Raw genomic sequence first — 25071 nt, forward strand, 5'->3', positions numbered from 1 at the left:
ACATGAAAGTGGTTTTTAAAAGTGATTATTTTCCCTCATATTAGCATAACACATAAGAATAATATCCAAAGCAATCAAGAAAGACAGCAGATATCTTGATGGCACATCATCTATCAGTACAGGCATTACTTTCCAGAATTTTAAGTAATAAGAATTTCAGTAGCAGCAAAAAAAGAGTATATGGCATTACAGTAGGAAATGATAGTGTTATAATTGAGAAAAAACTCTTTCCTATTTCTACTTCTAAAATAGCTCATTGGTTTCAAAAAGTAATTCCTTTTTGGATGAAAGTTTTCCATTCCATATTTCAGGTTTTAAAAAAAATTTCTATCTGAAAAGATGAATACTTTTGCTTTTCTTACATACAAGAAAATCAGAAACTGATTCAAAATCAGGTTATTCCAGGTGGTATAGTTTTGTCCTTACTGAGATCAAAAATGTAAATTATTTAGAAAACTAATATTTATTTCATGGTCTGTATAACCATCTGTTAAATGGCAATGTAGCATTTGGATTGTACAGTCTTGATTTGATTACTAAAGGGATTATGAGCCTCATCAAGTTTGAAAGAAGAATTTTGCTTGGAGAAGTTTAAAGCAAGGGATAGTTAAGCTGGGTGATTTTATTACATTGATAAAAATTTCCTTTGCATTCTCTTTTTGTTTCTTTCCAGGGAAGTTTGGAATACAATGAGTTGCAGAGGTTTGAATTTTGCTCAGGCTGTGTGGATTTAAAGAGAGCTTTAGCTAATCATGTCATGCCTGGGTGAGAATGGCACTGCACATGAACTCTGACTGTCCCTGCTCAGACTCTCTCATTTCAGGGCATAGCAAATGAACAGGCAAAAGCACAGTTTGACTTTCAGATCCAGAGTTAAGACAGTAATAAATGGAGTCAGTTCTTTTTTTGGGGTTGTTTTTTTAATTTCTTATTCTAAAGCTGAAAGATTTTTTTTCTTGAAAGTATATCTTTGGGCTGTATTTAATTTTGCAGAACAACATCTCAGCCCAGGAATAACCCAGAAATCTAACTTCAGCAGTGAGACCTTAGGCATTTTTGTGTAATTTGAACGCCTGTATTTGTTTGTTTTAAATAAAATATCTTTATCAGTGTCAGCATTAAAATATTGACAGTTGAATCATTTGTAGCTACTTTATCTCCAAATAAAAATTGATTAATTCTCAGGCTTTTTGTTGAGACTATCAGCTGCACTGGGCTACCTTAAAAATAGGGGGAACTCTTTCCTTCTTAGGATACCACTCTTTAATACATTCTTCATTAGATTGCAATAATCACAACTCATCTATGATGTCAACTTTTGTCATTTCTGAAGCAGTTTTAGAGGTCCATGGCAACCAAAACCTATGGAGTTAACTTTTAAATGTGCACAAAGCAGTACAGCAAAGCAGATCAAATCTTCTAGAGTAAAATTGAGAAGAACTGCACAAATGTTAATAGCTACGTAATTGTTTCTGCAAACCAGCTGAAGATGCAAGCATTAAGTTCTTCAATAACTCTGCAATACAGCCTACAAAGTGCCATTTTGTGCCAAGGTAACTATTTATTTTTACCTGACTTTTGTGATAAAGGGTTTATTACACTTAGTCATGGAGTAACATGGGACTGGTAGTTTGTAAGAGCCAAAAGTTTCTTAGAGATTTCATATTCCTTGGTATAAAACTTCAAGGAAAAAAATTGAACCTGGCTTCAATGAGGAAATATTTTAAATTTTGTCATTTCTAAATATCTGTTAGATTTTATTATTTTTGTGTTTCTTTTCAGGTATGTTAGAGAGCATTACATCCACTGGCTTAAAAATACACTGTTATTTGTAAAAACAGTTGAGATCGCCTGGAAGAGAGGCCCTTCACTCTTCATTTACCATACTATTTATATTTCAAAAAAAAAAATCTAGATTTCTCCTGTTATGACAAATCATTATTTCATACTTTAATTAGAGAGGGTACGTGCAAATATATTATTAGTGCTGCAAACTATTATTTTCAGGGATTGATGTACTCATTTCCTATCTGGTTTTCAGAGATTAGAACAGTTTAGATAAAAAATAAACCAATTATCATAGGTGTTACAAAAATTAATTCATTACTACATTATTTTCATAGCTGAATTACACTATTGTAATTCACTGTACATATTTAAAAACATAATGCTGGTGTACCAATTATTTTGATTCATCTCAAATTGCACATCCAGAGGTGGGTGCTAACTGCTGTCCTTTTGATTCCTTAAGGAACAGCAGCAACAGAAGTCCATTAGTCCAGACACAGGGGAAAATAAAAAGGAAGCTTTGAGTTAAGCATTACATTTCTAATCTGGAAAATATAATGTATTAAATTCTGCTTTTATTTACACCGGTTCAATTTCAAAGGTTTTATCTACCCACAAAATGAAAAATATTTTATTCCTGACATACACTGGGGAAAATGTACTATAGACGTGGATACAGTCAGCTGAGATCTTTCTTGTAAATATGCTCTTCTTCTCTATGAAGAATACACTCTTACTTGTAAATAGTCAAGCTTATGCAAGACAGTAAAGTGAGACATTCATACAAAGCAGAAGCCCAAATTAATGTCAAGATGGTAAAGATTAATGTTATACTGCATCAAAACAACTTGACTGAATCAGGGTTACATGGGAAAAGAAAACAAAGTACTGAAAAATTCCTTTGTTAACATTTGAGAAAATATTTATGAACCATGAACATTACATAGTATTTTGATAATCAAATAGAATAACGAATAGTACAGGAAATCACTGAAGCTTTAAACGGGCGATGGCTTTCAAAAAACAAACACATCAATCTCTAATAAAGAAGCACTTCTGTAAGTAATATTTTCTCAAATGTATGCAAGCATAAGTAAAATGTTTTTACAAGGTCTAATATAATGTGTGCACACATATGTATGTTTAACGGGGTAAAAATACAGAGTAGTAGCCTTCCTTAAATCTAACTTCATGGATTTTATTTTATGCAGTTATTTTAATGATTAAACATGTAACTATAGACACGTGTCACTGGTTTCTTAACTAAAATTTGCATTAGAATTTCTGTCTTATAGCTTGCTTTCACTTTCCTGGATTGCATTTCCCTGGGGAGAAAATCAACACACAGAAAAACAACCAATAGACACACACACACACACACACTTCCCAGTTAAAATAAGAAACACCAAAACCCAAACATCAACCCAATAAAAAACAAACCCTCAGGTTATTCTTTGCAAAGGTTTTGTGCTTTTAAGATAATTTTGAAGAATTAGCATTTGCAAAATGTATTAACATTTATCATAAGGTGTCTTGTCTATGATAACCTTGAAAGGAGTCATTCACATTAGTTTGTTTTTCCATGGCACAGTTACTATTTGTACTTGTCTTAAAATTTATAAATATTACTCATGGAAGTTTTAGATAAGTTGATTTCTTGTTTACAAAAATTATGATCAGTTTAAAAAAGTTCTAAACAAAAGACATTATTCTGGAAAGAGGGAATGTATAAAAGCATGAGTAGTAAAGATAGAGAATTTTATCAGGCTTCAATATTATTCCTTAGATATTAATAAAATATTTTAAATTGCTTTTACAAATGCAGATTTTTTTCTGAAAAGGTAGAGTCTTAAAATGGATGAGTTGAAAAAATAATACCCAAGGGTACACTGAGAATGACAATAAATTCTCTGATTTGTGAGCACGGGGTGTAATGACAGCGTGGTACTTGCTGTCAGAACAACAAAAACATGAATGCGGTAGTGCTGCTTAACTTTGAATAACAGAACTGTTTCCTGGATTTTTTTGCAGAGCTAGCTGTGGTTCAAGAATATTGCATGCCAATCACACACCAAAAATCTCTCAGGAAAAAACCCAAAAATTCTCTGACAAAAAAGGACTTCTTCATAATTTATATAAGTAGATCCTCTTAGTCAATTCCCCCTTCTTAAATATGCAATCTATTCATCTAAAAATTAAAGAACAAAAGATTACTGGAGAAAGTATTGGTTAAGTAGCAATTCACAGTGCTCTGAATTTGTTCACATTTGTTATTTTAATCTCACCAGAGCAGAATATTTTTATTTTAGTAAGTTCTAAGTAGTGAGGGAAGGTTATGATTTATACATTTGCATAACACATGCACAATAACGTTGTCACGATGACACACATAATTGATTCAACTCTATTAATGACTATTTAATTTTTACATTCACAATACCACTGCCACTAATCTTCCTGCCTTATAGCTTAGACCTGAAGCAATTAGTTACTAATTTTGAATGCTGGAAAAAACCTTACTGCGTACACAAGTATAAAATAATTGACCTATTTAAATACTAATTACACTTAAGAGTCTTGGTTCTCTAAAGACAGAAACTTGGCCATGAATTGGTAATAAACAGGATGCAGCTATGAGTATAAACAAAGATGACCAGTGAAGAAACAAAAGCCATTAAAAGATGACAGGATATTGGAGACCAGGGAATAAAATAGATTCAGATAATATCAGATTTGCTTTGTGGTACAAAATAGGTAATAACAGAGCTATGGTTATTAATGTACAGGTGTCCTGATCTTCTGGTGTCTCCAGAGGTCAGAAGTCATTGATAGAAACATGTAAGAGCATGAGAGATGGGCACATTACTGTGTCTGAAGTTTAAAAGAGAAATTTTTTCTCTAATTTCTCATCTGTAAGATACTAGAACTGCAATTTGGTCCTCTTCTATTTTACCTTATATTTAAGCTCAAGAAAGGGCTCCATTTATTCAGCTGTCAGAATGCTGGAGGTTTTCTGGTTGACAAGAGATGCCTTTTATGCTGATGAGCCTCAGTATATTCTCTGGCATTTCCACTGTTTGCAAAGAACATATTTATTGTAGCATAGGGTCTCTCAGCAGTCAGAAAACACTGTCCAAGCCCATGGAGAACTTGGAAAAAAAGACAGAAAACACCTGAAATTGGACTCTCATGTCTGTGGTCCAAACCATGGCACCGGTGGGGAACATTGGTGCAGGATGAGAATTGAGAGCTCTGCAGCCACATGAGTGAATCCCTGATTTCTTTTCTCCAGTTTTCATGGAATAAACTTTCTATTCGTAGATGGATAAGGGAAAACACTTTCCAGTAATGTATCCAACAGTACCAAAAATTCAGAGACTCTTAGTTCAAAAGAATATGAAAAGTAGATGCCATTAACAAAATATTATGAAATATGAGAAAACCTTTGAAATAAATAGTAAGAGACAATACTATAGTAAAAATAGTGGTTTGGGTTGCTTTAAAGCGTCATTGAAAAAGGTATCAGCAAAAGCAGGTTTTACATACATTTACAAAAACATGAGAAAGTTTGGTTGAAAGGGTCACTCTACTAATTACTGCATGGATGTAATGTACGCAAGAGCAAGGAATTAGGATCAATTTAGAATGATTTATGCGTAGATTGGGGTTAAAAAAGGAGCAAAGTTTTAAGAGGGAGACCCTCCACTGAGTCACAAGGTTCAGAGATTTCTAATGCTTTCTAATTCCTCACGGAGCCCAGGGGTGACTGAGTCCAGTTCTTGTCCCAGATTTGCTCAATGGTTTATGTCTAAGAAATTAATAGGGAAAAGCAAGGGGTAGGGGAGACCCTCTTTTGGGTTGTGAGGTTCAGAAAGGACCATCTTGCCTCCTGAACTCCTTGTCAGAGAGAATTCTAGTGTTGTCTGGTTCCAATCTTATCCCCAGACTTGGTAAGCAGTTTATATCTAAAGGATTGTGGCAGCAGTTTATACTGACTAATTTATAAAGTGTTTCTCAGGTCAGTAACTATGGAGTTTCCAATGGAATTGTTTCCAATACCATGGAATTATTTTTCAAAACTCCAGCAATAACAATACTGCTCTCCTCAGGCTACAGCTCAAGTAGAGAAAATTACAAGTTTGTCATGGGATGACTGATTATCCCTGCTCTTGTTCTTCACTGTAGGAGTTCCTCATGTGGCCAGTGCCATTCCACCTTAGCTGTGTAAGGGTTCATGATGCAGTCAAAGGACATTTCACCACTCAACTCATTACTCAAAGGCCAGTGAGTAGCCTGAGAAATACAGCTTCAGGGAGGCACTGAGCACCTCCTTTGTTAGCGTTTCCTCAAAAGATCATTAAGAATTATTGAAATCTCTGAGAATGTGCTTTATCAGTGGATCGAGTAGTCACAAATTATTATTTATGAATGATAAGCAAATTCAAGGAAAACAGGTACAAGAAAAGTCGTGCTCAAGACTTGAATCTGCAGAGAAGTATTTGTGTGTCAAACATGAACAGACTAGGATTAATTTTTTCACTTATCCTATGGGAGGGATAAATGATAGGAAGACAAATACCACTGGAACCTAAAACAATTTTAAATGGAAATATTTTCAGTCAGTAAAAAGCAGTAAAGACAAATCTCTGGTACAGCCAATTATCTCAAACAAGCACCAGAGTACTGCAGCTCATGTCATGTCACTGTCTGGTCTATCAGCTTCTCTGAACATGTGCTCTTTCAGCTTCTCTTTGTGGACTAATTATCTTCTGTAGTACTAGCCTAAATATATTTTGACACAGGCACTTGAAATTAATTCTGCTAACCCCCTGATCACAAAGCACAACATGCAGTCTCTCTTCTTTTTCTATCTGTAGTGTTCATGTCATTATAAAACTTCAATCCAAATGGCCGTAGAAGAGCATCTCATAAGTCTTCCATTAGTTTTCTTCTGGAATACTAAACAATTTGAAATTCCAAATATTTATAGAATAATGTCCTTCCCAGATACACGGAGCATTGGGAAATTATACTAGAAAGCAAATTGCCACAGAGAAGGAAAGGTGGCAGGTAGAAGGGAACACAAGATTGTCCATGTCCCTGATGGGGGCTATGAAATTTCATGAATTGAAACCTCCGCGCTTTGTCAGAGGCAGAACCTTAGACTCATATTCTCTCCGTTACATTTGTTACTGAGAATTTGAGCAAACTATTCTCAGTATCAGGATAAACCGGCTATACTGTGTATAATACTGAAAAATACAACCTACTTGGTTAAAATGTTCTTTTAAGAGAATGAAACATTGGACAACTTTGCCTTCAACTACAGTTCCATTTAATTATCTGGAGGCAGCTTGTTCAGAGACAGCCAAATAAAACAAGATTTGTGCAGTAAAACCACATGCTGTCACAGATAAACTGCACACTTTTGCTCATGGCAGTTTTCCCTGATGCTCTGGAAGTCAGAAGAATACCAAAATATAAATTATGTGGTCCTTAGAATAAGTGTGATTCAGAATATTAATTACTTAAGAGCTGGACCTGAATATGACTTAAGTCAGTGGCAGTTCACCAAATGAGACTAATAAGATTTGAATTAGATTCTAATTTAATCTCTTTGAATAAATAGTGAGTTTTTTCCTTATTATTTTATCCTGTTTCTTCATGACTCCTTTTTTTCTTGTCCCCACAAAAGACAACAATAAGACAGTGCAGTTTGAACTTACTATTCAACAGGAAAGAAAAAAACGTTAAGGAATTATTTGAAGTTCCATTTTCATTGTAAAATATGAGATCTGGCTACTTATTTATATCCTCTAAAAAGTTAATATGTTTCACAGTGCAATTTAATATTGGAAAGTTCATGAAGAATTTATAATTTGTGGCAATACTTGTAAAACATGTTTCAAGAGATAACAACTTTATGGTGAAAATGAACTTTGTTCATTAAAGAAATTGATTACCAGCAAATTTCCTTATGATAATTTGAAAAAAAACCCAAACACAGCTCTCATAATAAAGAGTCACAATAGTTATTTATAAAATGTCTGGAAATCTTGCTATGGTACCCAGCTTGAGTATCTCACCGGTGCATCTAATACTAGTCCAAAATATTACCTGCTTGCTGCAAGTGTAACAGTCTACCTGTAACCAGCCCTGGTTTTTGAGTGGTTTGGATACGTGGGGACACTACATTTCCCTGGAGGGTAGTGGAAGAGCAGCTGAGAACAGTCTTTCAACAGCCCAATCCATGCCATGCTGCAGCCTTGCAAGGTTCTGTATTCAGAGGAGTATGGAGATTGTACGAAAGGTCTTTAGTCTCTTTCCTGTTTTGGGGAAAGCACCCAGCACTGTGAGGGATGACGATGAGCACACATTGCTTACATTGTCTGCTGATTTATGTATTCTAAGTTTATGAGAACTTTTGGGTGATTCAGGTTAGAATTTTTTTTTTACATTTTAGCCCACGTCATTTAAATGGATTAATGACACTACATAACTCCTGGGGGACTTCGTGCTTCGGCTGCAGTATATTGGTCCTCAAAGATAAAAGAGTCTTCACAAATTCCATTGTGATCTCATCTCACCTATTCTCTTTAATATTACCTCCTCTGCATATGATACTCCTGTGGTGATCGTACACATGCTTAAAAAGTGACTGATAAAAAGAGCCTGTCAGCATCATTCATATTAAGTCCAGTGTTTAAGCCCTCATATGGGTTAGACCTTTTAATTTCATTTGGCATCCCAGAAGACTCGGAGCTGTCTCTTGTTGCACCTTTCTTCAAAACACATGAGCACATCTGAACACTAATTAGGATGCATGGGCTGAAAGGTGTGCCTGCCTGAAACCCTTGCCTTCAAAAGGCATCTTCAGGAAGGTGCTGAGCACAAATGGTATCTAAGGAATCAAGACTCCCCTTGTGGCAAAAGTGGGATTTGAAGATTCTCGGACTGCAATATATTTCCACTTGTTTCAACGTTAGGTGTCTTCTAAACCAGGAACAAGTGCGGTGATGAATTTTTGATCATTTTGGTTTTAACCAATGTGCAAAAAATCATAGTAAGTTCTTCTTCCTTAATCCCTGCTACGATTGCCTACTAAAACTAATGGCTAAATGAAGAGGCTTTCCCGGGATTGCCATTATAACTCTTCCCTGAAACAAACTACAGACAGTTTTAATTAGAGAGCTGGAGACAAGAAAGTAAGACAGAAAAGACAACAGAAACTCAAGTAATAAAATCAGGGTGCATAGGGATGTAGATTTATGCTACAATTTAAATCTTTTCAAAAGTACATAAAGTTATATATTAAAGTGAATTATGTCATTAAAAAGCCAGAGATAAGTATAGTAAAATCCAGGATCTAGGAGGAAAAACCCTCCATATAACTAGAAATTCATATTACTGGGAACAGATGCTTCCTCTACAGATCCATTAACATGGAGAAAACATTATTATTAAAATCAAATAGAAAGAGAGATAAATATATAAATAAAGATTATTTGAAAAAAAAAAAAAGAGGCCATCAGAAGTGTAACTCCACTTTAATAAGACTTAGAGGCAAAAGAAGAAGACCTAAAGAATAACACTCAATGTATTTCAGCTACTATTATTTCAGTCAAAGCTTAGCAAAGAAAAAGAGAAAAATTAGGTCTCTAAATGCCACTGACTTCTAATGAAAGCAAAAATTTAAGTTCAAACTTCATATATCATGTTATGAAGCAGAGGAAAAGGGTACCCAAGATGGAGTCAACAAAGATAATATCAAATCTCAAAGACTCAGGAGAAAGAAAAATGCAATGTTTACCTTATAGTAAAACATCTATGACCATCATAAGGTATTCAGAACTGGGACGGCTGAATTGATGTGGAAATATTTTAAAATGTTACATAGAAGCAAAAATGAATCAATGCTCAAACCTTGTCACATTATTGATTTTTTTAGGCATATTTTACTCTCTCTTCCATGCCATATGTGTACAAAAATGAACTAGAGATCACCACTCTTCTAGGCCATGCATTCAAAATAGTCTTTGCTGTTAAATGGTACCAAGAGATTCCTGTCCAACAAAACCCAGAACAACCAGGATAGAACAACCAGCCATCAATGAGCAAGGAAACAGGTGTCTGTGTCCCTTAATGAGACAGGGTGCTGGATTGAGAACCAGCAATCAACATTTTGTTTTCACTTGGTTTTATTGTTAAAAAAGCCTTTGGCTTATTTTATGAATATTTATGCCTTACTTTATAAACATACTTTAATGCTGCTTTCACTACTTACAGGTCCCTTTCCTGCGTGCTCTTTGGTAATGAAGTAGATGGTATTTCTTCCCTGAAATGTCCTTATTGGTCCTTTACTACATGTCCTGTAACACTTCATTTAAAGTTCAGACAGTAACAGGAGACTATATTCCACTATCTACTAAGGTTGCTCCAAATAACAATAATTTCCCTGCAATTAGGGAGTTTTATAAAAAGTGGCTTGTGTTAAAACTGATATGCAATCACAAAATGTTCAACCTCCCTTCCTGTCTCTAACTTCCTTGAAACTTGTCTGAGATGTCCATCAAATCAGAGACAATTCATCAATTGAGAGACCAAATAAAACCATTGTCTTCCTTCACCAAAAGTTACATGAGCAACTGACTACACAGAAAAACTTGAGATTAAAATCGTGAGTCAAACAAGCTTCTGTATGTTATCTCACAGCCTGAGTAATCCCTGTAGCTCAAAAAATTTCAACAGACTAAACAATTTATTTTCACCTGAGATCAATGAAAATGCAAATGTTTTTCTCATGCTTGATACTTTCATTAATGCAATACTATATAACTGTATTTGAAAGGAAGCCTGAAAACCTGACTGGTTTAAAAGATGGAGATCTTTGGATTATTAAAACATTTTCAGCAGATATGCTAATAAACACATGATCCTGTATGTGGGGGAAAAAAAGCTAATTAAATCATTAAATTAAATAAATAACCCCATCTAGCATCAGTATATAATATTACTAAAAATGATACTTGCATTTCCTTGTCTATACAAAGACATATGGAAAGAGCATGAGATCCAATTTCCTAAGTGTTATATAGTAAATGAATTTTTTCATTAGCTTTAATGTAACCAATGGTGCATGTGATTAACACTTGAGAAATAGGTTTTCTTCAGAATATGTTATTTATATTTTTGGCAAGGATGGACTACTTTTAATTCTACTTCAGAACCTAACAAATATTGAAATTCTGTGGTTGGAATAACAGAAAAAAATAGTATTTTTTTTCTAGAAGATACCTGCTTTAATGAAGTCCACCGGAATTTATTATGCAGACAATATACACATTTGAAAATATTTTCCTCCTAGCTGGTAGAGAATAAAATTTTAATACAATATTTGATTTTATATCACTCTTATTTGTTTCAGCACTGAATTACTGAGCAGAAAACCACATACTTTCATCATTCACATTACTTACATTTTGATGTGGTATTTTCCTTCAGAAAACCTCATAGAGAACTAATAATGCCTTTTAATAGCCTAATAAAATTTGTAGTAAAGCTGAAAATTGAAACATAGCTTTGGACATGGTAAATCCTATCTATTTATGTGAAATGAGCATTTATGAGCAAGAGATCTAATTCATTGTGATTTTACTCAGCTGAGATCAAACCAAGTATCCCAAGATCTTGGTTCTTTTACCTCAGTCTGAAAAGATTAAATCTTTACCTTTCATTTTTGTGGAAAAATGTAGAAACTGGGCTGGGAAAGAAATGGAGGGAAAAAAGGGAGACACTCTGCTTTCTATAAAGAGGTATCAGAACAAGGCAGGAAGATGAACATCAGGTCCCAGCTCCAAGGATTGCCATTAGGCAGCCATCTCCCAAAATAACTGTCCTTCAACAAATGCTGAACTAGCCTCATCACATGACAAGGTACAACTGAGAAACAAAGGAGAAGCTGAGGAGGCCCTTGAACCTCTTTTTTTCTCTGGTTTTATATGGGGTAGTAGTTAACTAATTAATGAGAATAGCAATTTCTACAGTGATAAGCACACCTACAGGTTTGACCCCTATATGCTGGGAAATGGAGATCTTTATGTTTTCTCATTCCAGGATGGTGGCTGCTCAACAAAAGGTTGGAAAACTCTATTCATGAAATCTCCAGCATTTAGAGTTAGGCATGACCATAAGAATCACCATTGATCATTGGTGGCTATATGCCAAGTGCATTTAAATCATCTGGATCTAACCATTTCCATACTGAAATAGCTTACTGATATTTAACTTTCTTGCAAGTTGTTTTACTAACATTGAATTCAGCTGCAAGTGGTACTGAAACAGCCACAAATTCCTAGAAATTTGTTCAGCAACATATTCCCCTTGCTTAATAGATCTTGGTAAACAATGCTTATTTTGGATTTTGTTGTTTGGATCAATGTTTTTTCTCCAGGTGTGAGAATTCCCCAGGTTTTCTGTTGCCCTTCCTCAAGTAGCTCAGTGAGAAAGGAAGCAGAATTATTTGGTTGTCCAAAGACACGTACAGCGACACAGATCTTTCAACAGCTTCTCAGTGTGTTTGCCTGGCAGAAAGGAGGGAATAAACACACTGTGCTCCTAATTTCTCTCTTTTGCTATCATCAGTTTTCCACCAGCAGGACCAAACCTCTTCCATTCCTTGTCTGTGCACTGTGGAGGCAAAGAGGAAGCATTTTGGTTGGGCTGCCGTCTATGTGTTTGCTGTTTCCTTCATTTGGGTGCGTGAGAATGACTCTGAGTCAATGAGAATCAGATGCCTGTGGTGTCACTGCACCTCTCAAAGGAATGAACCAAGTGGTGTATCTGAGCTGATATTAGAATTTCTTACCCTAAAACCACATTACAAATCTAGTGAGTGTAGGCCTGAATGAGGAAGTGCACTCTGCTTACAATCCCATCCAAGTAATACGGCAAGATGCCTAAATGTGACACTAATTTAAAATCGTAGAGGCACCAACTATTTTGCTCTAAGCCTAGCTCTATTTGTTGGTTTTCTTTCCAAAATTACTTCTTTCCCTGTGTGACAAAACCTATCAAGTTGATTACTGTGACAGCAGAGAGACAGCTTGCTGGTTGGGCAGCTGCAAGCAGTTAGCTGGCCCTTTTGTCACTCCTGACATCTGATTCAAAGCTGTTCAGGCACTAGGTTTTGATGAGATTTCAGGAAGGTGCAGAGTCCAAGCCTGACACATTCAATATGCCAGCTCTCATCCAAAATACAACAGGAGCTTTTTGCTAAAGCTCTGTTGCAAGGGAATAGTTTGTTTGCCAGCTGTAGAACTCTGTCTCAGTGGAAGAGAAGTGTGTGCCAGGTTATTACTTAACATAGCTATTTTCCCTTATGTTCACAAATCAGAGGTAAATGATGGAAAGAACCAACAGCCTGGGTTTGTTTTGTCTTGCTTTAGAAGCTTTTCTAATGAGCAAGACAGTAAGATTTTACCTTTTACTTTGAATTGTTTTGAAATAAAAATCAAGGGTCAATCAGTATTGGTATGCCTTAACATTTGACAAGAGACATGAACGATCCATGTAGTCCATATATACCTACTCAGAATTTGCAGTTGACTATTCCACAGTCTTCAAAGTGGCTTTTTTTCAGCCAGATGTTATTGGAAGGAGATATCCTTTATGATGCTGAAGCTAAATCTCAAACTTACACAGAAAAATTGATTCATTCTCCATTAAAAATAAAATTAGAAGTTTCTAACTTGAAATATGCCTAGGAAAATACATTAAGTCATATAAACACTTAAAAATATGATTAATTTTAGGCATATAAGCAATACCATCAGGAAACACAAGTTTTCTATAGCTTAGGCTTGTTAGCCTACTGGAAGAGAAATAACTATACAGGATGCTGTAAAGTCCTGTCACATAAGAACTTACACAGTATCTCACCTAATTTCTGTCTTAATTTCTTAAGTGTCCTAACTGGCTACGTTAAGAAGCAATGCTTTCCAGATTGGTGGGCCTCACTTCGCTTCTATCTCTGATTTTGCTCTTCTTTAAGTATAATCCAAAGCCAGTCTGCATCCTTTTTCTGTTAAGGGTGAGGTATTTTTCAAACGCAGAGTCCTTACGATATAACCTCCCCCAATATTGTCAACAACAGATTAATGAAAAAGCTCTTATACACTAACCATAGCTACTAGTGGGGCTGCAAGTCACTGTGATCAGCTAGGAAAATTGGTTTTGGTTTAGGTCATATCCAGAGTGGTGCTTAACATGCCTATTTCAGCAGAAGCTGAAAAGAATCTCTCTATAGCCCCTCAGCTCACAAGCTGTTATTTTTTTCCCAGTTGCTTGTATTTCTTTTGTTTCCAGACTCTTGAGTTTTCATATCAGTGCCTGTTAGTCGAGAATTTCATCCCAGTAGATAAGCTTTTTGGCCTGATTGTTAAAAACATTTAATGACCTACACCTGTGTTGATGCCACAGGTTAAAATCATTTAGGTGGAATTAAGGTTGTATCCCCTGAGTTTCACATGTAGAATTTTTCCTTTTTGCAGCTAGTGGCTCTTAAAACACAAGTAACAAAATATAGTTCATGACTTCTAAGCACAAAAGAATCAATATATCCCGGATATGAATAATGTAGGCATGAAATTCTGTATTAAATTATCTCACACACAGAATCCATGCACTCTTTGAAAATTTTCAAATCTCTTCCTTGGGTAAATGTCTAGCTTGTGTTTAGCCTAAACTCTATCATTGGTAAGTCTTGTTATCCTTTTTCCAGTCACAACAATTCATGAGTTAGTTTTCCCACACACCTGCATGAAGCACTGTAAGCCTGAATTTCAGGCATAATATTTAAGAGCTGATTTCAATACCAACGGCCTGCCAAGAGTATAAACTTAGAATAGAAGTGTAAAAATACAGGATGGGAGGGTCCCACCTTGGCTTCTTTCTTTCTTTCTTTAGTCATATTTGACTGCATTTCTCAGTGGCAACAGACAAGTTTGGTTTGCTTATTTTATAGTTAAGTAAAAGGTATTGCAAAAATACTCAAAGTGGTGGTCACTGTGACTGTAGAAAACAAACAACTCCTTGGCTCTCCTTAAAGCATGTTTTCCTATAATGTCATATAATTAACTACGGCCATTTGAGGGAGACATTAATCTCTAGAAGTTAGCCATTTCTGACATTAATGATCATCCTATGGCATGTTATGTTGATGTAGAAAGTCAGGACCCAAACTGATATATAAGAACTTTTGTTCCCGTGTCAGGTCATTTGATGTTGTTCATTGCATTTACAATCTTTTGTTTCTTGAAGTCTTCACTGGTTTTGTGTTTGCTTTTAAACACCTCCCATCTCAATTTAATTGTAGTTACAATTAAATGGTAATAAAAATAAGAGTAAGATAGTTACTTAGGAAAGTTAACAAAGCAGAGTTTATCTAATTGAAATGAAAATGCGTATGGAAATAAAGAAAAAGCAAACTAACTTACCTATTTTGCTTAATTAATGAGGTTTCCAAATGAAGGAAGCAGAGTGTGAATTTAGGACATATATTTTTGCAATAAAAATATAATGGTATATTTCCTTCTTACAGATAAAATGAATCTTTACATGGGGCTGCTTAGTCCAGGAGTTTTTGTAGCAATTAACTATCCATCTGCTAACATGTTAGGGACGTGGTTTAGTGGTAATCATGGCAATGAGAGGTTGATGGTTGAACTCGATGATTTTAGGGGTCTTTTCCAACATAAAAAATTCTTAGGTAGTTCAGAGATATTAACACTTGACTATGCATTTAAATTAATTTTATTATCAATATTTTATTTAAGGGAGCATTTACTTTTAAGTACAGGGTTATATTCTCAGTACTAATTGGTCTCCTTAGAGTTCTGTGGGCACACCAAGACAAAGATATAAATAGACACTTCTAATGTTTATTTTCCCCCACTGTTCAACAGTATGTTTGGATTTTACACAGAGTCAGGGGGAAAAAAAAAAGATAAAAAAGACTTATTTGCTTTCTCTTACTAATTAGCGCCAGTGAAGCCACTGAATGCAATCACCTCTGAACTCTCTGAGAGATGAGACTGGATTCTACAGATCAGTCTCCTATTTCTGACAGCATTCATTTCAACATCTTCCAGGCAGCCTGTAGTAAATGAATGGACACCTGGGCACCGGGTTGTGTAAGCTTTCTGCTGCATCATTTAGCCTCAGGCTATAGACAATTGTTGGTAAACTCAAAATTTCTTTTTCTTTTTATATTTGCTCTACTTCTAGTATAATTGGGCTCTGGATCTCTCTTTCACTTACTAGATGTTTGCAGGTTACCGCTAAGTTGTATTTTGAATGACATGTATTTTGTTTGCTATTCAAGAGTGTAGCTATATTACATAATCAGATTTTCAAGTATTGCTCATGTATTCATCTTGTGCAGCATCTGTAATATTTGCTGAAGAGTTCACAAAAGCAAAAAGCAGTAACCAATATTTATGCCAAAGCTGATATTTTCAGAGTTCACATATAATTTTCTTGAACATATTTCTGCTAAATGAATAATATGTCATCTTAAGAAGAGACTTTCCAGAACTTATTTCTTTTTTCAGGCAAAAGCAGATTATTTTTCTTCTCATAAATCAGGAATTGCAGTGATAGTACGCTGTGATGTGAAAAAGTATGTGAAAGTTATATAAACCAGCATGTAAAACTTCCCTGTGATCCCCCTTGAAAAACCACGCAGAGCAGTTGGCATAATTCTATCAGTAGGAGGTATCGGAAGGACAAAGGCCAGGAGTATGACTATAAAGTTTTTTACAGAGAACTGAAATTATGTATGTTACATCACTGTTCAAACTATATTGAAAGTAGAAACATCCAAGTCACTAATAAGTTTTGAGCAAGATGAAGATATATGGTGGAGATTGCTATGCTGAGCTATGAAGATAGAGCTTGGATTGTGAGGAAGGCAAATGGAGATATTGTTGGTATTCTGGTGGGGTTGATGAAAGGATGTGATGTATTATTAAAGAATTAATAATATATTAGGCAGCGGGGATGGAGTGCCAAAACTGTACATACATTGGGGTTCTGTCAACAGTGGATTTTCTTCAACTCCTGGCATGAGGTAAAAAGGAAACAAGCATTAGCCTGTTCTTTGTGTCCTATCAGAAGGAGAAAAGGGTGATTGAAATTATCTTCTGGTTCTTGATCTTAGACATTCCCATTATGTTTCCTATAAAGTCTAAAATTATAACCTTGAAAATATTGTAAAATAGTTACTTGGAAAGGGCTATGGAGATGGTCTTTCAGGAGATTTCATTGTACTTCATAGTAGAAACAAGTAATATAGAATCAGCTGCATATTGTGAACAACAGGAATATATCCTTAACAGCAAGTCATCAGAAGGGACTCAGGAATCATGTTCTTTAGCCAAAGTTTATCAAACAATTTCTCTGGAAGAAGTTAAGTCACAGGAATTTAGTATTTTTCAGATGAACCTCTATAAATACGCATTATAAAGTGGCTTAGATTACCAGAGGGTCTTTATATAGACACACCTCAATAACAGGGAGGGATTTTAATACAAATACTGTAATTAAAGCCTTGAAATGCTATAGAAGGAAAAAAGGAGAATGCTGAGATCTGTAGGTAGCTCTCACAGTTTCCCAGGAGGTGAAAACTTCCATCACAGAATCAGGAGCATTCCCTGTAACACATTTCTTGATAACCTCATCAGCAGCCCAACCTTGAACGAGCTCTGCTGAGCTTGACAAGCATTTACACTTCGTGTCCCTGCTGTTTGCGTTACACGTCCATTACAGGATTCACTTGTACTTGACACAACCTTGTATCACTTCAATCCATGGCCAAAATTTTCTAGCAGGTCCACAGAAATGTTAAAAAATAGACCTGGAAAAAACAGTGTGTCATCCTTTCCCATCCCTCTATGGCCAGACCATCTTTAAGTGATCTTTACTAGCGCTTTTTTAACTTATTCTCAAACACTTCAAATGACTTCTACAGCATCTGAAGCAATTTGTTCTAGTGCATTACTACCTTTGTTGTTAAAAAGGGTTTTCCTGACATCTAAACTGAATCTTTCTTGCAGTCGTTTAAGGGCACTATTTCTTGCTCTGTGTATGATAAAGAGCAAACTGTTCTTTTCCTCTCTGCAGCAGTCTTTTATGTTTTTAAAGGCTACTGTCAGTCTCCTCTACAACCTTATCTCCCCTAGATTTTAAATAACTATTTCAATGTTTTTTTCTTTGTTTAAATGTTTTCTAAACCTTTGATCATTCACTGGATTGTGCCCAACTGATCAATATCTTTCATGAATCAAGGTGCTTAAAATTGAGCAATGATCTCAAGATGCAGCTACACTGCTGTTTATACATAGTTTTTATCCATTCATATGCCCTTTCCAAAAATGTCAGTGTTTGAGTCACAGTCATGTTGTAATCCATTATACCAGAAGGACTTTTTCTGTAACACTGCTACCAAATGAGACATTTCAGAGCTTGTAGTTATCCTACGGAGTGCTCATACCAAAATAGAAAAATTTACATTTGTGTCTACTGAATTTAATCTTTTTTTTCAGGCCTTTTCTCTAGTTTATCAAGATCCAATTCAATTCTAGTCCATTAACTCTTCAAGTTTCATTTTGCTTAACTGCAGCAGCCAGTACTAGAGTCAGTAGGCACTTGCAAAAGTTCAATACATATGCTTTTCCATTTGATAGTGAGCTCAGTTGCAAGTTTCCTAGCCAGCTTCTGAAAGTTTTATCTAGAACACTTGTCCCCAGGTTGTTTACGAGAACTTTCTCTGAAACACCGTTGTATTGACACATAAGTAATGGATATCTGTTGCTTCTTCCCTTCTATTTCTCTTTTATTGCAAGAAATCAGATTTCTTTGATATGATTTGTTCTCAATAAATCTTTATTGACTGTTGATCATCTTTGTTTCTACTTGGCACTTGTTTGTTCCTACAATTTTCCTGAAAAATTAAAGTTAAGTGGTATATTTCTAATTCAGTTTTCACAGACCATACTTTGCTCCAGAGAAGCCTTATTTTGTTTCTCATTGGTCACCCAGTATCTCACCATATTCCAATAACTCTTTAGAGTAATCATTACAATATATTGCTTAAGTCACCTCTTCAAATTATATAGGATACGGTTTGTTGTATCAAATAATTTTAATGTCTCTGACTTTCATAGGTGTTCACTAAACCCTTTCCTTACTCTAGGTTAAAGTAGGTTCTTTTCATCATTAACAGAATTCGTGTCAGTCACCTGATTGCAGACGACATTCATTCTTTGAAAACATTGAGGCAAGGAATGTCATCCATCTGTTCACATTCTTTATACCATTTGCAAATAAATTTCCCTCCCTGTTTAACTGTAGCATGACATTTTCCTACAGCATATATTACAACTTACACTTCCCACATCATTTTCCCTTATCACTTACATTGCCTTTCTCATTACTTTTTATGCCCTTTACTAGCTTCATCTTTTTTGTGCCTCGTACCTCCTGATTTTGTCCCTTTGTGTTATTACTCTGTCATCTTCCTCTTGCATCTGACTTAGTTCCTGCTTTCTGTAAACTTCCCACTTATTTCTCGAGGTCCGAGAAGAACCCATTGTTTAGCCAGGTTGGTGTCCCATTACACTCCTATACTTCCTTTGTAATAATTGGTGTTTCTGCTTCTGCTTCTTTGTTGTATCTTTTGTCTTAAACTTGCTCCCTATAGTATCCTAAATGCTGAAAATTTGAGATAAAAGAATCCTGCCTTCTTGGAAATGTCACAACTTATGGATGTAAAAAATGCTCTGTGAAGACATCCATAATATGCTCTTGTACCTGTTGAATGAATATATATTAGTGACAGTCAAGCAAAATCATGTCATACAAGCATCATTTTCAGTTCTTGTTCTTACTGGATCAGTCATAAAATTCTACAGCTCGACGATAAAATTTTAATAGTATATAGCCCAAATCACTGATATAAGCAGTATGTATAAATATTTATATACTGAAAAAAATTTAAGCGCCATAAATGCAACTTTAAAATACCCTTTTAAAAGTCCTGTTTCCTTGACAAAATTTATAGCATCTTCTTGGAATGGAATATATATTGGTACTCTCCCATAAACATTAAGTACAATTCTTGTTCAGAGAATCATATTGTACAACGACAAATATCATTACAGTGTCACCTCTAGTCTGGATCAGGAGCCACTTAGGAAGGCACTCTGAGTCAGTTATAAAACCTATAACACGGTTTTAGTACGTATGGAATTGGGGTCTTTTCTTGAATATATTCAGATACCTTTGTGGCAAACTTCTGTCTGTGGGATTCTGAGGATAAATTAATTAAATTTTAAATAATTAATCTATATTATGGGTGACAAGAATTAAGAATTGGTAACTTATTTTCAGGAAATGTTCTGGATATCGCTAGAGCTAATGAAACATTAGTTTTTTATTTTGAAGTTGTGACTCCAGGAGCTCTTAAGGAAACATTTTAATGACATGCTAAATGCATTACCAGAAATAAGGCATAAATACAGTTGGATGCTCAGATAAATATTGCTGCTGTTCTCTTAGCATATTGCATATTGGCATTTAAAGGCTGCATGACCAGAATCTGAATAACTTCAACTAAAACAAGATGCCTGATAAAACCAGGTATAGAAAGGTCTCAAAAAATATCTTTTAGTACTGTCCTTAAGAAGAGGTAATAATCTGTACCAGATGTGGTCATCTCAAGTAGCTCTCAATATATTTGCCATTAGTTCTGACAAATTAAAATGTAATACTGTATGCTTTAATATATAGTGAGCCTGGATAAGGCACAACTCTTACTTGCCTCTCCCTCCATCTGTTGTAAAGAAGTTAAAGAATAAGTTAATGAAGCAAGTAGTCACAAAACCTAGGTTTTGGCTGAACAACAGATTTGCTGAAGAAGGTGTGCTGAAGATACTTACTTTCAGCTGTATAGTCTAAACAAATAGGATGAAACACTTAGAAATTCCATGTCATGTGGTATTTGCTTGCCTTTGAACTTAGAGTTTAACTCACAAAGGATTGGGACAACTTTGAGATATTTCTGATAAGCAGAGCTGGTTTTAGGAGGGCAGGGACAGCTGGCTTCAGTTTGCCAAAGGCGACAGATAGGGAGCCAGCCACCGGTGAGTTAGACTGAAAGACCCAGGGTTTGTGCCAACTTATGCCAGAGAAACCTAAGATACATGACATAAAACCAAAAATAAGCTGTGGAAGATATGGGGCATTCACAACACCCTGTAAGGTAGGTGCTGCTTACCTAGAGGAGAACTGGAAGCAAATCCAAAGAAACAATAATTGCAGTGGCCAGAGAAAGTCTGGGTTAAATCAAGCTTGAGTGTAACCCCTCCAAAATTACTGTTCTTAGAGGAGTCACTCTGCAAGTCTTTGCAAATCAAAGGTTGAGCTGAGGAATAATTAGCCACATACTGTCACCACCATATTCAATCTACAACAGTGACTGCAAAGTCAGCAACTTAGAGCACAGGAATAATATATGTAGGAGATTTCGCCTCTCTGGGTTTCAGAAAACTGATACAACTTGAAATAATCTTTCCAAGAAAAAAAGAGCTCAGTGTTGGAGACATACATAGTCTATATTCAGCTAAAGGAAAGGTGAGTACAGGCCATTTGTGCTCAGAACTGCAAAAATTGTTTGGCAGTCATGAGGAAATCCAGTTATATACAAAGTATGACTGTAATTGCATTTCAGTCTTCTCCTATTGTAAGGTAAAAAGAAAGGTCTGATTTTTAGGTAAGATGTCAGAGGTTGTTGATTAAGCCAGTTGTTGTGAAATAGTAAAAAGTCAAGGGAGTACTTCAGTTTCATTTAGTTGTAATTCTCGGTGCCTAAATTTCACATAAAAGAGATCTATTCTCCTTTCTATTACCTATTACATAGCACTTGCCACGGGAGTCACCCCAAACCACTCCATCATCGTAAGTTCAGATTTGCTGCACCCCTGAGACAGAGCAGACACGTGGCTGAGGCTGCTTGCTGGGTTGTTGTGCATGAGTGAAGGATGACTTGTCCAAGGTCCCATGGAGACTCAAGTTACTGTGGAGCTCTGGTGTCCTCTCCCATGCCCTGACTGCTTTGCAGCCTTAATATTTAGCTTTTAAAGTGTTCCTTATCCTCCAGTAAGCATTTAAGAAAACCCAAGATACCTGACATGTTCATTTGTTACTGATATTCTTTTACCAGTGATGGTTATTCTTGGACATTTCTATGTTGCTTTTCTAGAAGAATTTGCCATGCAGCATGGAAATAGCTGGCCTCATATTTCCCTCATCAAAAACATAAGTATTATTTATCAATCAGAGACAATATGCAAAAATATGTTCTTTTTAAGGTGGGGACAGAAAGGAAAAGATTGGATAAAGGAAGGAATTTCAATATCAAGAAGAGCATCTACTTTCTGACCATCTCTAATCTGTTATTCAGAAAAAGAGCTTTTTGCAGGTTGACAGGACTTGGACACAAATACAAGAAGACACTTTAAAAGTAAATGAAGGGAAGAGCTTAAACTGTGATAGTCTGTCACTTGGATCTTAACAGCAGAAGGAAGCAAGTTATCCAGATTAGCATCAGGCAAGAAATTGGTGTCACTGATAGAAAACATCTTGGATTGCATCACTAACTACTTAAGCCTGGCTGACAGCAGAATCTTCACTGAACGAGATGCCTTAACTTTATGGAAATTACAGTGTTTAACAGCCACAGACAACCTGCCCAGATCACTTAAGTGAAATGCCAGTGAAGGCCTTTAACAGAGAAAGGTGTTTGAGTACCTAGTGATTCAATCAATTAATACTCTCCATTCATTTGCTAGCTACAGGTGCAGAATCAAACAGCACACTAAGGCAGATAGGTAGAAGCCTAGGCAATGTTTTCTCCTTTGTGACCAAAGAAAGAAAGAAAGAAAGAGAGAAAGAAAGGTTTGTCATAAAAACCCCTTCAATTTACCTGGTAGAAAAAGTAATCACTAAGATCTTTTCTAACTTATTGATTACCCTACTTGAAAGTCTTAATTTATTCTGTGTTGCTGACCAGTCTTGCATTCATAATAGATGATTCATCAGGTGATGTTCCTCAATATCAAGTATACAAAGTACCATAGGGCCAGAAGGAATTTTTGGCTCATCAGGATTTATCAAGATCACTCCAATCTAGTTGAGACTTAATGTCTTTCCTATAATAACTTCTCCTTCTCACTGAGTTAAAGAAATTACATGAACTGCCATCCTGCATGTTCACATACTTGGAACAGTGCCTCTATATAGGACACCCAGTGTAGCACTGATTTTTGAGGAAAATGTGCCAATCCCTCTTGCTGAACATGGTCCTCTGTCTTGATTCTAGGCTTCAGGGCCAAGGCCCTGTACTGGACAGTATGTCCCTTAATCCTTCACACAGATCCATTTTATATAGCACTGACAAAACATATCAAACTTCATATAAAAACAATTATATTTTTTCTACCTTAAGCCTATTTCCTTTGATCATCAGTCACATTCTATATGTTAGTTTCAATTTATTCATAGCCAGTCTATGCTTCTTAGATTTATCTTGCTCTATCTTTAATAACTTCAAATCAAAAATATTTTCAAGACCTCCATTTTTTCCATTATAAAGAATAGAAAGCCAAGCTAGTGAGCCTATCTGCAGATTGGGTCATTTATGTCTGGGTTATATCTATGTTCATCTTCGATCTCATCAACTGTATATTCACACATAAGCAAACATCTTTTTTTCAAAATCTCTCATTTCTGAAAATCAAAGACAAAGAATTGGTTGAAATTTTGCCAATCCCTTTGATATTTTTGTATCATAAAAACTTCTCTCTAAAATTATCACTGAGGCAAATCATTTAGAGACAGAAATAATTCAAAAAATGGTTTAATACATGGGCAAGTTTTATGGGGTTTTTTTTGTTTGTTTTTTTAAGAAAAAAAATACCCAAACAAAGAAAACTTTAAAAATCTGGGTAGTTAGGTGGATAGACAAGTAATATTTTTTGCTTGGTGTAATACATAGTAAGTAATGTGTCATTTTGGCTCAGCCAATGAACTAGAAATTTTGAAATCTATTGGGAAATATAACAGATGAAGCTACATAAATCAACAGAGAAAGAAAAACCTTTTAAATTTTGCTATTAAGATAACACAGAACTTGAATCTGAAACCCTGTTATTGAACTTGCTATTGAAATCTCCATATTAATTAACCTTTGGTTCTTGTTGACCCTTTAGTACATCATGAAAAACAGGAGAGACTTGTTTTTGTATTACTCAATTTTCAATAATGAATATTTCCGCAGCAAGCAATATACACAATTTATGTTTTTATTGTCCTCTCCTAATTTGTATTTACATTTAGAGCTCATGTCATTGTAGGATATTCTGCACAAGGTAAGATATTTTCAGGCTGTTACTCAGAAGGGTATTAATTATGAGCATGTTTTTATAAAAATGTCTGATACCCTTGTGATAAATGCTTAGTTTTTCCTGAAAATGCAGATCCTCTAAGGTCACCAAGTTCACTTCAAATCTTTAGAAATAGAAAGGATATAGCATGTTATTGAGAAGCAGTAGTAAAACCTGTGTGTATATAGAGGATATGATTTAGAGATCTTCATGAAAGTGTCATAAACAGTGTTCTTAGCTTAAGGTTTGAAGATGTATCAGCATTTCCTATCCAGTGTATGCATAAGCAGTAATATACAGGGAAGTCAGCAGCAAAACGAATAGCCAGTGAGAGACAGCTTAGAATGACTTATGGTATGCTGATGATACAGGTTGTCTGGAAGTCATATAACACCAAGGGGCCATGGTGCACTTGTACTGCAGTGACTGAGAAACAGCTGAGATTGGACTGTAGCTAGATTTGTCATGGAAAACATTGGTGTGACTCTGGAATATGAGAGCAGGGAAGAAACTGGAGGAGGCAGCAGAGATTTTAAAGATCCTCCTTTAGAGTTTGTCACAGGCTGGTTTACAAGCTTTTGATTTTGGCAGTCAGATAGGAGCACTTATTGTCCAAGGAATTTTTCTTGCCTGATCTTGAGTGCTGTGATAAAAGAATCACTGTTCTTTTATCCCTTTAGGAATACACTAGTGAAATGAAGCATACATGAAGTTTTAATCTAAGTCTAGACAGAATCTAACATTGCTTTTCTTGTGACTTCCCACATTTTTAAAGATTCTGAAA

Source organism: Corvus hawaiiensis, chromosome 3 (assembly GCF_020740725.1).
Source record: "Corvus hawaiiensis isolate bCorHaw1 chromosome 3, bCorHaw1.pri.cur, whole genome shotgun sequence".
NCBI lineage: Eukaryota > Metazoa > Chordata > Aves > Passeriformes > Corvidae > Corvus > Corvus hawaiiensis.